Source organism: Arachis ipaensis, chromosome B1 (assembly GCF_059453495.1).
Source record: "Arachis ipaensis isolate K30076 ecotype BB chromosome B1, ASM5945349v1, whole genome shotgun sequence".
Classification (NCBI taxonomy): Eukaryota; Viridiplantae; Streptophyta; class Magnoliopsida; order Fabales; family Fabaceae; genus Arachis; species Arachis ipaensis.
Genome location: NC_142436.1, coordinates 65077989 through 65090191, shown reverse-complemented (window position 1 = coordinate 65090191; position 12203 = coordinate 65077989). Strand labels below are relative to the sequence as shown.

At 38.4% G+C, this 12203-nt stretch overlaps 1 non-coding gene across 1 annotated transcript; it reads left to right on the top strand.

Moving 5' to 3' along the window:
• Nucleotides 1–5531: 5531 nt before the first annotated feature.
• On the top strand, nucleotides 5532–5638 carry LOC148576864 (small nucleolar RNA R71). The gene has a single exon (XR_015903848.1). It is a non-coding gene; the product is annotated as a small nucleolar RNA R71 (small nucleolar RNA).
• Nucleotides 5639–12203: the final 6565 nt, after the last annotated feature.

The window sequence follows — 12203 nt, the reverse complement described above, 5'->3', positions numbered from 1 at the left end:
GAGACTTTCAGCCATGTTGATCTCTTCTACCAAAGAGTCAATGAGATCAACTTTCATGCAGTCTGTTGATGTGTCTGGATGCTGCATGGCTTTGACAGCGTTCAACTTAAACTCATCATCATTGACTCTCAGGGTTATTTCCCCCTGTTGTACATCAATGAGGGATCGTCCAGTTGCTAGGAATGGTCTTCCTAGAATGAGAGTAGCACTCTTGTGCTCCTCCATTTCCAGCACAACAAAGTCAGTGGGAAAGGCGAATGGCCCAACTCTGAAAATCATGTCCTCAATCACGCCTGATGGGTATTTAGTGGAACCATCAGCAAGTTGGAGACATATCCGGGTTGGTTTAACTTCTTCAGTTAAGCCAAGCTTCCTGATAGTGGATGCAGGTATCAGGTTGATGCTTGCCCCAAGATCGCATAAAACTGTCCTGGTGCAATCACCTTCTAATATGCATGGTATCAGAAAACTCCCAGGGTCTTTAAGCTTTTCAGGAAAGCTTTTCAGAATGACTGCACTGCATTCTTCAGTGAGGAGAACTCTTTCTGTTTCTCTCCACTCCTTTTTATGACTCAAGATCTCTTTCATGAACTTGGCATAAGAAGGTATTTGCTCAAGTGCTTCTGCAAATGGAATCTTTATTTCCAGAGTCCTTAGATAATCTGCAAAGCGAGCAAATTGCTTATCCTGCTCCTCTTTCCGGAGTTTTTGAGGATAAGGTATCTTGGCTTTATATTCCTCAACCTTAGTGGTTAAAGAAGCCTTTTTAGAGAGGTTGTTATCAGCACTTGTGTGTGTCTGATCCCTCACTGGCAATTGAGTGCCAGAGTCAGAAGCTGGAGTGACGTTAGACGCCAGCTCACTGTCTGTTCCTGGCGCCTGAACGCCAGAAATGTACCCATTTTGGGCGTTCAACGCTGGATTCTGCCCCATTTGGGCGTTCAACGCCAGGTTCTTGCCCATTTCTGGCGTTGAACGCCAATCCTGCCTTGTTTCTGGCGCTGAACGCCAGTTTTGGGCATGGTTTGGGCGTTCAGCGCCAGCCTTCCACCCATTTTCTGGAGTTTTAGTGCCAGAATTATTTTTCCCTGGGCTCTTACTATCCTCAGGTGAATCTTTGGTGGGTCGCTCATTTCTTGAATTTTTGATGCCTTGAGGTGGGGTATTTAATGTTTTCCCACTTCTTAATTGAACTGCTTGGCATTCTTCTGCTATTTGCCTTGATAGTTGCTGCTTTGTTTGCTTAAACTGTTCGTCCATATGTATATTAGCTATCCTTGTCTCCTGTAGCCTGTCCTTGAATTCAGCTAGCTGCTTTGTTAGAAAATCCAATTGCTGATTGAATTCAGCAGCTTGTTTTACAGTACTGAATTCAGTAGTTACTGTTTTAACCTCTTCATTCATGGAAGGGTTGCTACTTAGATACAGATGCTGATTCCTGGCAACTGTATCAATGAGCTCTTGAGCCTCTTCAATTGTCTTTCTCATATGGATAGATCCACCAGCTGAGTAATCTAGAGACATCTGAGCTCCTTCTGCAAGCCCATAGTAGAAGATGTCTAACTGAACCCACTCTGAAAACATTTCAGAGGGGCATTTTCGTAGCATCTCTCTGTATCTCTCCCAGGCATCATAAAGAGATTCATTATCTCCTTGTTTAAAGCCTTGGATGTCCAGCCTTAGCTGTGTCATCCTTTTTGGAGGAAAATACTGATTCAGGAATTTTTCTGTCAGCTGTTTCCATGTTCTTATGCTGGCCTTAGGTTGGTTATTTAACCACCTCTTAGCTTGATCTTTTACAGCAAATGGAAACAGTAATAGTCTGTAGACATCCTGATCTATTTCCTTATCATGTACTGTGTCAGCAATTTGTAAAAATTGTGCCAGAAACTCTGTAGGTTCTTCCTGTGGAAGACCGGAATACTGGCAACTTTGCTGCACCATGATAATGAGCTGAGGATTCAACTCAAAGCTACTAACTCCAATGGAGGGTATGCATATGCTACTTCCATATGAAGCAGTAGAGGGGTTAGAATATGACCCCAGAGTCCTCCTGGACTGTTCATTTCCACTTATGTCCATGATGGATATATGGATATAACTTGGACTGATTTATCTTTTTATTTATTTTATTTTATAAGAAGTAAATACTTAAATAAAATAAAATAACTAAAAAGAATTTGAATTTTGAAATTAAAATTTTTTTTTATAAAAAAAATAAAAATTAATTAGTTAATAAAAAAGAAATTTTTGAAAAAGAGGGAAGATATTTTCGAAAATTAGAGAGAGAGAGAGTTAGTTAGGTAGTTTTGAAAAAGTTAAGAAACAAACAAAAGGTTAGTTAGTTAGTTGAAACAAATTTTGAAAAGATAAGAAGTTAGGAAGTTAGAAGAGATATTTTGAAAAGATATTTTTGAATTTAGTGAGGAGAGAGAAAAACAATAAGATAGTACAAGATTTAAAATTTTTAGATCTAATGCTCCTTGTTTTTGAAAATTTTGGAGGGAAAACACTAAGGAACACCAAACTTAAAAATTTTAAGATCAAGACACAAGGAAAACTCAAAAATACCTTGAAGACTCACAAGAACACAAGAACATGAAGAAAGAACACCAAACTTAAAATTTTTAGAAAACCACCAAAATTTTCGAAAACCAAAGGGAATTCAACAAGAAAACACCAAACTTAAAGTTTGGCACACAATTTAATAGAGAAAATATTATTTATGAAAAAGAAGGTTTTGAAAAGAGTATAAAAAGATTCTAACCCAATTACCAAGAACACAGATTAACGCTCTAGCCAAATGAGTTATGGAATTTTCGAAAATTTTAAGAAAGATTATTTTTGAAAAAGTTTTTTTTTTTAAATTATGATAGCCAATTACCATGAACATAAACACCACGTTCTAACTAACTGAGTTATAAATTTAAAGTGTTTTAACAAGGGATAAATAATAAAAGACTCTAAACCAAAAAGAAAGATTTTTTTCCTAATCTAAGCAACAAAATAATCCGTCAGTTGTTCAAACACGAACAATCCCCGGCAACGGCGCCAAAAACTTGGTGCACAAAATTGTGATCTCTGGTAATGGCTCCTTAGGCCAGATATTCTGATCTAGTTTTACAGTCTGTCACAACTTCGATACAACTAACCAGCAAGTGCACTGGGTCGTCCAAGTAATACCTTACGTGAGTAAGGGTCGAATCCCACGGAGATTGTTGGTTTGAAGCAATCTATGGTTATCTTGTAAATCTTAGTCAGGAAGTTAATTATGTTAATCAGTTGAAGTGTGAATAAACAATAGAGCATGAACTAAAGGTTACTTGTTGTGCAGTAATGGAGAATATGTTGGAGTTTTGGAGATGCTTTGTCTTCTGAATTTCTGCTTTCCTCTGTCTTCTGATTCACGCACGCACGTCCTCTTATGGCAAGCTGTGTATTGGTGGATCACCGTTGTCAATGGCTACCTTCCATCGTTCCAGTGAAAACTACGCTCACGCGCTCTGTCACAGCACGGCTAATCACCGGTTGGTTCTCGATCCGGTTGGAATAGGATTTACTATCCTTTTGCGTCTGTCACTAACGCCCAACCCTCAGGAGTTTGAAGCTCGTCATAGTCATTCAATCCTTGAATCCTACTCGGAATACCACAGACAAGGTTTAGACTTTCCGGATTCTCATGAATGCCGCCATCAGTTCTAGCTTATACCACGGAGATTCTGATTAAGGAATCTAAGAGATACTCATTCAATCGGATATAGAACGGAGGTGGTTGTCAGGCACACGTTCGTGGTTTGAGGAAGGTGATGAATGTCACAGATCATCACCTCCATCACAGTTAAGCGCGAATGAACATCTTAGATAGGAACAAGCGTGTTTGAATAGAAAACAGAAATACTTGCATTAATTCATCGAGACACAGCAGAGCTCCTCACCCCCAACAATGAGGTTTAGAGACTCGTGCCGTCAGAGAATACAAAGTTTAGATCTGAAAATGTCATGAGATACAGAATAAGTCTCTAAAAGTTGTTTAAATACTAAACTAGTAGCCTAGGGTTACAAAATATGAGTAGACTATGATGGATGATGCAGAGATCCACTTCTGGGGCCCACTTGGTGTGTGCTGAGCTGAGACTTAAGCAATTCATATGCAGAGGCCATTTGTGGAGTTGAACGCCAGTTTTTATGCCAGTTTGGGCGTTCAACTCCAGCTTTTGATCCTTTTCTGGCGCTGGACGCCAGAATTGGGCAGAGAACTGGCGTTGAACGCCAGTTTACGTCGTCTATCCTTGTGCAAAGTATGGACTATTATATATTGCTGGAAAGCCCTGGATGTCTACTTTCCAACGCAATTGGAAGCATGCCATTTCGAGTTCTGTAGCTCCAGAAAATCTACTTTGAGTTCAGGGAGGTCAGAATCCAACAGCATCAGCAGTCCTTTTTCAGCCTGAATCAGATTTTTGCTCAGCTCCTTCAATTTCAGCCAGAAAAATACCTAAAATTATAGAAAAACACACAACTCATAGTAAAATCCAGAAATATGAATTTTTCCTAGAAACTAATAAAAATAGACTAAAAACTAACTAGAACATACTCAAAACTATATGAAATTAACCCCAAAAAGCGTATAAAATATCCACTCATCAGGGTTCCTCACTGGCCCTCAGCACCAGGCTTGCTGCCATATTGCGTGTTGAACGCCCAGTGAAAGCTTCTTCACTCGCATTCAATGCCTTCCCAATCTTCTCAGATTCGGCCTCTACCTCCATGGTTATGGCCTTGCACTCTTCTCTTGGATTCACCTCAGGGTTACTAGGAAGAGTTTTAGGAGGAGTCTCTGGAATCCTCTTGCTCAGTTGACCAACTTGTACCTCCAAGTTTCTAATGGAGGACCTTGTTTCATTAATGAAACTATGAGTGATCTTTGAGAGGCTGGAAACTAGAGTTATAAGTTAGAAAGGCTCTGCTTAGAGGTTTTCATATTCCCTTTAGAAGATGGGAATGATGGTCTGTTATTGAACCTATTCTGGTTCCTTCCACCTTGATTATTATTGAAACCTTGCTGAGGTTTCTGTTGATCTTTCCATGAAAGATTAAGATGGTTCCTCCATGAAGGATTGTAGGTGTTTTCATAGGGTTCTCTCATGTAATTCACCTCCTCCATGGTAGGTTGATCAAGATCATAAGCATCTTCATCAGGAGATACTTCTTGGGTACTGTCAGCTATAGTTGGCAGTCCAGTCAGATGTTGAGAGATCATATTGACCTGTTGGGTCAAGATCTTGTTCTGAGCCAAGATGGCATTTAGAGTATCATCTTCTAGAACTCCTTTCTTCTGAGAGGTTCCATGGTTTACAGGATTCCTTTAAGAAGTGTACATGAATTGGTTATTTGCAACCATCTCAATGAGTTTTCTTGCTTTTGCAGGTGTTTTGTTCAATTGGGGTGATCCACCTGCAGAGCTGTTCAATGAGATTTTGGACATCTCAGATAGACCATCATAGAACACGCCTATGATGGACCATTCTGAGAGCATGTAAGGAGGACATCTCCTGATCAATTGCTTGTATCTTTCCCAAGCTTCATAGAGGGATTCACCTTCTATTTGTCTGAAGGTTTGAACTTCCACTCTAATTTTGCTCATCCTTTGAGGGGGAAAGAATTTAGCTAGAAAAGCATTAACCAGCTTTTCCCAAGAGTCTAAGCTCTCTTTTGGTTGAGAATCCAACCATATCTTAGCTCTATCTCTTACAGCAAAGGGAAAGAGCATAAGCTTGAAGACTTCAGGATTTACTCTATTAGTCTTTACAGTATCACAAATCTGTAAGAATTTAGCTAAGAATTGATGTGGATCTTCTATTGAAAGTCCATGGAACTTGTAGTTCTGCTGAAGAAGAGAGACTAACTGAGGCTTAAGCTCGAAATTGTTAGCTCCAATGGCAGGTACATAGATGCTTCTACCATAAAAGTCAAAGGTAGGCATGGTGAAGTCACCAAGAACCTTTCTGGCATCACCTTCAGGTTCGGCCATGTCTCCTAATTCTTGTTCAAAGTTTACTGAAAGGTTTCTTATGGAGTGTTGTGATCTAGCTTGTTGTAAGCTTTTCTTCAGAGTCCTTTTAGGTTCAGGATCAAGATCAAAGATGGGTTCTTTATTCCTGTTCCTTATCATAAATAAGAAAAAGAAAAGAAAGAAAGGAAGAAAGCTTTTTGTGCCACTTGGACAAAGAGATTCTAGTGAGATATGAAGAAAGAAGAAGAAGATAGAAAAGTGAAGATGGAGGATGGGAGACAAGAAGAGTTCGAATAATATAAATAGAAAAGAGAAGAATTAGAAATAGAAAAGATAAATAAGAATTAAAATATTTTTATTTTTATTTTATTTATTAATTAATTTTCTAAAATTAAGTTAATAATTTAAAAAAATTGAAAATTAGTTAGTGAATTTTCAAAAATAGAAGAGAGAGAAAGAGAAAGAGTTTTCGAAAATTAAGAGAGAGAAGAGTTAGTTAGAAAGTTTTGAAAAAGAAGAGAGAGAAGATAAGTAATTAATTAAGAAAAAGATTTTAAAATAACATAAGATAAGAGATAAGATAAGAAAAGAAATTAAAAAGATGTAAGAAAGATTTAATTTTAAAATTTGAGACTAGAAAAGATAAGATAAGAAACTAAAAAGATTTGAAAAAGAAAAGATTTTGAAATTTGATTTTTGAAAAAGATATGATTTTTAAAACTTGAAATTTGAAAAAGATAAGATTTTTTATTTTGAAAAGATTTCAATTTTGAAAATTGAAAACTAAGATAAAATAAGATAAAAATTTGAAATTGAAATCTGAATTTTTATTTTAAAATTTTTGAAAATTTAATAAAAATAAAAATAGAAAAGATATTTTTTATTTTTTAATTTAATGAGAAAAGAGAAAAACACAAAAAAGACACAAAATTTAAAATTTTTAGATCTAATGCCCGAAGTTTTCGAAAATTTGAAGTAAAAACACCAAGGGACACCAAACTAAAAAATTTTAAGATCAAAACAAAAAAAAAACACAAGAACACTTTGAAGATTAACAAGAACCCTAAGAACAAGACTCAAAAATTCAAAGAACACAAGAACGTATAAAGGACACCAAACTTAAAATTTTTGAAAAACTAAACATAAATTTTCGAAAATTAAAAGAAAAGCAACAAGAAGACACCAAACTTAAAGACTTAACACAAGATTTAACCAAAGAAACTATTTTTGAAATTTTTTTTTTGAAAGAAAGACTCAAAGAGAACGAAAATATAACCAAGAACAAACACAAAAGACTCAAACAAAGAACAAAGATTAAACAAAGAAAAGAAAAATATTTTTGAAAAAGTTTTTTAAATTTTTCGAAAAAAAAGAAGAAAACAAAAATTAAAAGACTCAAATAAAATAAAAATTACCAGATCTAGGGAGCAAGACAATCCGTCAGTTTGTCCAAACTCGAACAATCCCCGGCAACGGCACTAAAAACTTGGTGCACGAATCCCCATGCTTCGTACGACTGAACCAGCAAGTGCACTGGGACGTCCAAGTAATACCTGAGTGAGTCAGGGTCGATCCCACGAGAATTATGGTTTGAAGCAAGCTATAGTTATCTTGCAGGTCTTAGTCAGGCGGATGAAAGAGTGGGAGATGTTGGTATGTTATTTTTAATTGCATAAAAAGGAATAAAGAAAAAGGGTAATCAGAACTCAGAAGTCGTGTAAACTATGAAAAGAGGATGGTTAAGGCTTGGAGATGCTTTGTCGTTCTGGATTAACTCTAGTCTTACCGTCTTCTTCAATTGTGAATGATTTCTTCTATGGCAGGCTGTATGTGATTGACGCTAGTTTGAGCAGCCACCAATACTCCTCTAGATCTGAACCCCAGGGTTAGTGCAGATCCATTCTGATTGAGGGTGAAGCTCTTGAAGTTCATTCTACTTGGTGATCCTACTTAAAATGCCATAGACAAGGTCGAATCTTTCGGATCGGAGGATGCTGCGTCTTGGATTCTAGCCTCTACCATAGAGACCCTAATCTCCCCATACTTCGGCTAAACTGGTATCTCGAGAAGTCCCCAACGACGTCGTGGATTAGCCGTCTAAGAGATGTATGATCAAGCTGGTGGTTTATCATTGTCCGATGAAAGACTCACTCTGAACCCATGTAGAACGTGATAACCTTATGCCAGTTCAATACATTTATATTGATGAAGAACGAATATACATCTTAGATAGAGAATCAAACACGAATTAAAGAGGAACAGTAATCTTTTATTAATCCATAAAACTCAGCAGGGCTCCTCCCATCAAGCTAGGAGATTTAAAAACTCATATTGATAGAAAATACAATTTGTAAAACGAAAAATATGGTGTAAAGTGGCTGAAGATCCTTAACAAAGTGTGATCTTTTACTTTAAATACTAAACTAATTACTAGTAAGGGTAAAACAGTCTTTCTACTGCTAAAATCCACTTCTGGGGCCCACTTGGTAAGTGTTTGGACTGAGCTTTGATGAGATACACATGCTATGAGGCTCCTAGGGCGTTGAACACTGGCTAGAGGGTCCTTGATGAGCGGATAATTTATACGCTTTTTGACATTATTTTTAGTATATTTTTAGTAGAATCTAGTTACTTTTAGGGATGTTTTCATTAGTTTTTATGTTAAATTCACATTTCTGGACTTTACTATGAGTTTGTGTGTTTTTCTGTGATTTCAGGTATTTTCTGGCTAAAATTGAGGGACTTGAGCAAAAATCAGATTCAGAGGTTGAAGAAGGACTGCTGATGCTGTTGGATTCTGACCTCCCTGCACTCAAAGTGGATTTTCTGGAGCTACAGACCTTGAAATGGCACACTTCCAATTGCGTTGGAAAGTAGACATCCAGGGCTTTCCAGAAATATATAATAGTCTATACTTTGGCCAAGAATAGATGATGCAAACTGGCGTTCAACGCCAGCTCTCTGCCCAATTCTGGCGTCCAGCGCCAGAAAAGGATCCAAAACCAGAGTTGAACGCCCAAACTGGCACAAATGCTGGCGTTCAACTCCAAGAAGGACCTCTACACGTGCAGCACCCAAGCTCAGCCCAAGCACACACCAAGTAGGCCCCGGAAGTGGATTTATGCATCAATTACTTATTTCTGTAAACCCTAGTGACTAGTTTATTATAAATAGGACCTTTTACTACTGTATTAGACATCTTTGGAACCATCTTTGAATATTTTGATCATCTTTGGACGCCTGGTTCTTAGATCAGAGGGGCTGGCCATTCGGCCATGCCTGGACCTTTCACTTATGTATTTTCAACGGTAGAGTTTCTACACTCCATAGATTAAGGTGTGGAGCTCTGCTGTTCCTCAAAGATTAATGCAAAGTACTACTATTTTCTATTCAATTCATCTTATTTCGCTTCTAAGATATTCATTCGCACTTCAACCTGAATGTGATGAACGTGACAATCATCATCATTCCCTATGAACGCGTGCCTGACAACCACTTCCGTTCTACATTAGATTGAATGAGTATCTCTTAGATCTCTTAATCAGAATCTTCGTGGTATAAGCTAGATTGATGGCGGCATTCAAGAGAATCCGGAAAGTCTAAACCTTGTCTGTGGTATTCCGAGTAGGATTCAATGATTGAATGACTGTGACGAGCTTCAAACTCGCAATTGCTGGGCGTAGTGACAGAACCTAAAGGATAGTAAATCCTATTCCATCATGATCGAGAACCGACAGATGAATAGCCGTGCCGTGACAGGGTGCGTTGACCATTTTCACTGAGAGGACAGGATGTAAACCATTGACAAGGGTGATGCCTCCAGACGATTAGCCGTGCCGTGACAGGGCATTTGGATCATTTTCCCGAGATAAGACCGAAAGTAGCCATTGAAAATGGTGATGCATTACATAAAGCCAGCCATGGAAAGGAGTAAGACTGATTGGATGAAGATAGCAGGAAAGCAGAGGTTCAGAGGAACGAAAGCATCTCTATTCGCTTATCTGAAATTCTCACCAATGATTTACATAAGTATTTCTATCCCTATTTTATTAATTACTTTCGAAAACTCCATAACCATTTGATATCCGCCTGACTGAGATTTACAAGGTGACCATAGCTTGCTTCATACCAACAATCTCCGTGGGATTCGACCCTTACTCACGTAAGGTATTACTTGGACGACCCAGTGCACTTGCTGGTTAGTTGTGCGAAGTTGTGAACCATGGTATTGGCATCATGTTTTTGGCGCCATTACCAGGGAAAGAAAGAGCGATGAATTTTACATAATCAAAGTGTAATCACAATTTCTGCGCACCAGTCCTCTCTGGGCGTTTGGATGCTGGTCTCTGCTTTGTGGGCACTGGACGCCTGGAAGGGGGCAGAAAGCTGGCACTGGACGCCAGTTTTAGGTCTTCTAATCTAAAGAAAAGTATAAACTATTAAACATTGCGGGAAATCTCTAGAAGTCAGCTTTTCATAGCCGTTGAGAACGCTCCATTTGGACTTCTGTAGCTCTAGAAAAGCTCTTCTGAGTGCAAAGAGGTCAGATCCGAACAGCATCTGCGGTGCTTTCTCTATCTCTGAATCAAACTTTTGCTCCAGCCCCTCAATTTCAGCCAAAAATTACCTGAAATTGCTCAAAAACACAAAAACTCAAAGTAAAATCCAAAAATTTTAATTTAACACTAAAACCTATAAAAACTTAATGAAAACTAAACAACACATACTAAAAACTATATGAAAATGATGCCAAAAAGCATATAAAATATCCGCTCATCAGCCAGTAGAAGCCACTTTGGAGAATCTTGGTGGCTGTCTAATCACCTCTAAAGTGTCTTCTATAGTCTGAGCCATGGCAATGCCATAGGATTCTCTGTGCCTCTTCGTCAGACACGCAGTGTCGGTTTATTCCATCCGGGCATCTCTTAAAGAGATATGTCTCATCCCACTGGTAATGCTTTGCATCATGCATGAGTTTTTGCGCTTGATGCCTGTTGTACTCATTGGGAATGAACCTTATCACCTTGTAATTTGCAATGTCTGCAAATCAGGGTGTTGTCCGGATGGCAATGAGTTGCTCATCTGGAAAGGTTTCAGATATGTCAGTGGAGGGAGGAGAGGTCCCTGCCATTGGTTCAATCCATGACAAGTGGTCAGCCACTTGATTTTCTGTACATTTTTTGTCTCTAGTTTCTATGTCAAACTCTTGCAGGAGTAATACCCATCTTATGAGCCTGGGCTTAGATTTCTGCTTAGTGAGTAGATACCTCAAAGCAGTATGGTCAGTGTAGATAATAACCTTAGATCCTACTAGGTAGGATCTAAACTTGGCAATACCATACACCACTGCAAGTAATTCCTTTTCTGTAGTAGTGTAGTTTTTCTGCACATTATTTAGTATACGACTAGCATAATAAATGACATGCAGAAGCATGTCATGTCTCTGCCCTAGAACTGCGCCGATGGCATGGTTACTGGCATCACACATCAGTTCAAATGGCAATTCCCAATTGGGTACAGAAATGACAGGAGCAGTGACAAGCTTGGCTTTCAGGGTTTCAAAGGCATGCATGCATTCTTGGTCAAAGACAAATGGAACATCAGTGGCCAAGAGATTACACATGGGTTTTGCGATTTTAGAAAAATCTTTTATGAACCTCCTGTAAAATCCTGCATGTCCTATGAAACTTCTGATTGCCTTGACATTAGTTGGTGGTGGCAATCATTCAATCACTTCCACCTTAACTTGGTTTACTTCTATTCCCTTGTTTGAAATCCGATGCCCAAGAACAATGCCTTCAGTCACCATGAAGTGGCATTTTTCGCAGTTTAGAACTAGGTTTGTTTTTTGACATCTTTTTAGAACTAGGGCCAAATGATCAAGGCATGAGATAAATAAGTCTCCAAAGACAGAAAAGTCATCCATGAACACTTCAAGGAACTTCTCTACCATATCAGAGAAGATGGATAACATAGATCTCTGAAAGGTGGTAGGTGCATTGCACAAGCCAAAAGGCATTTACTTGTAGGCAAACTCGCCATATGGGCATGTGAATGCTGTCTTCTCTTGATCCTGTGGATCCACTGCTATTTGATTGTACCCAGAATATCCATCCAGGAAACAATAAAATGCATGCCCTGCTAGTCTCTCTAGCATTTGGTCAATAAATGGTAAAGGAAAATGATCCTT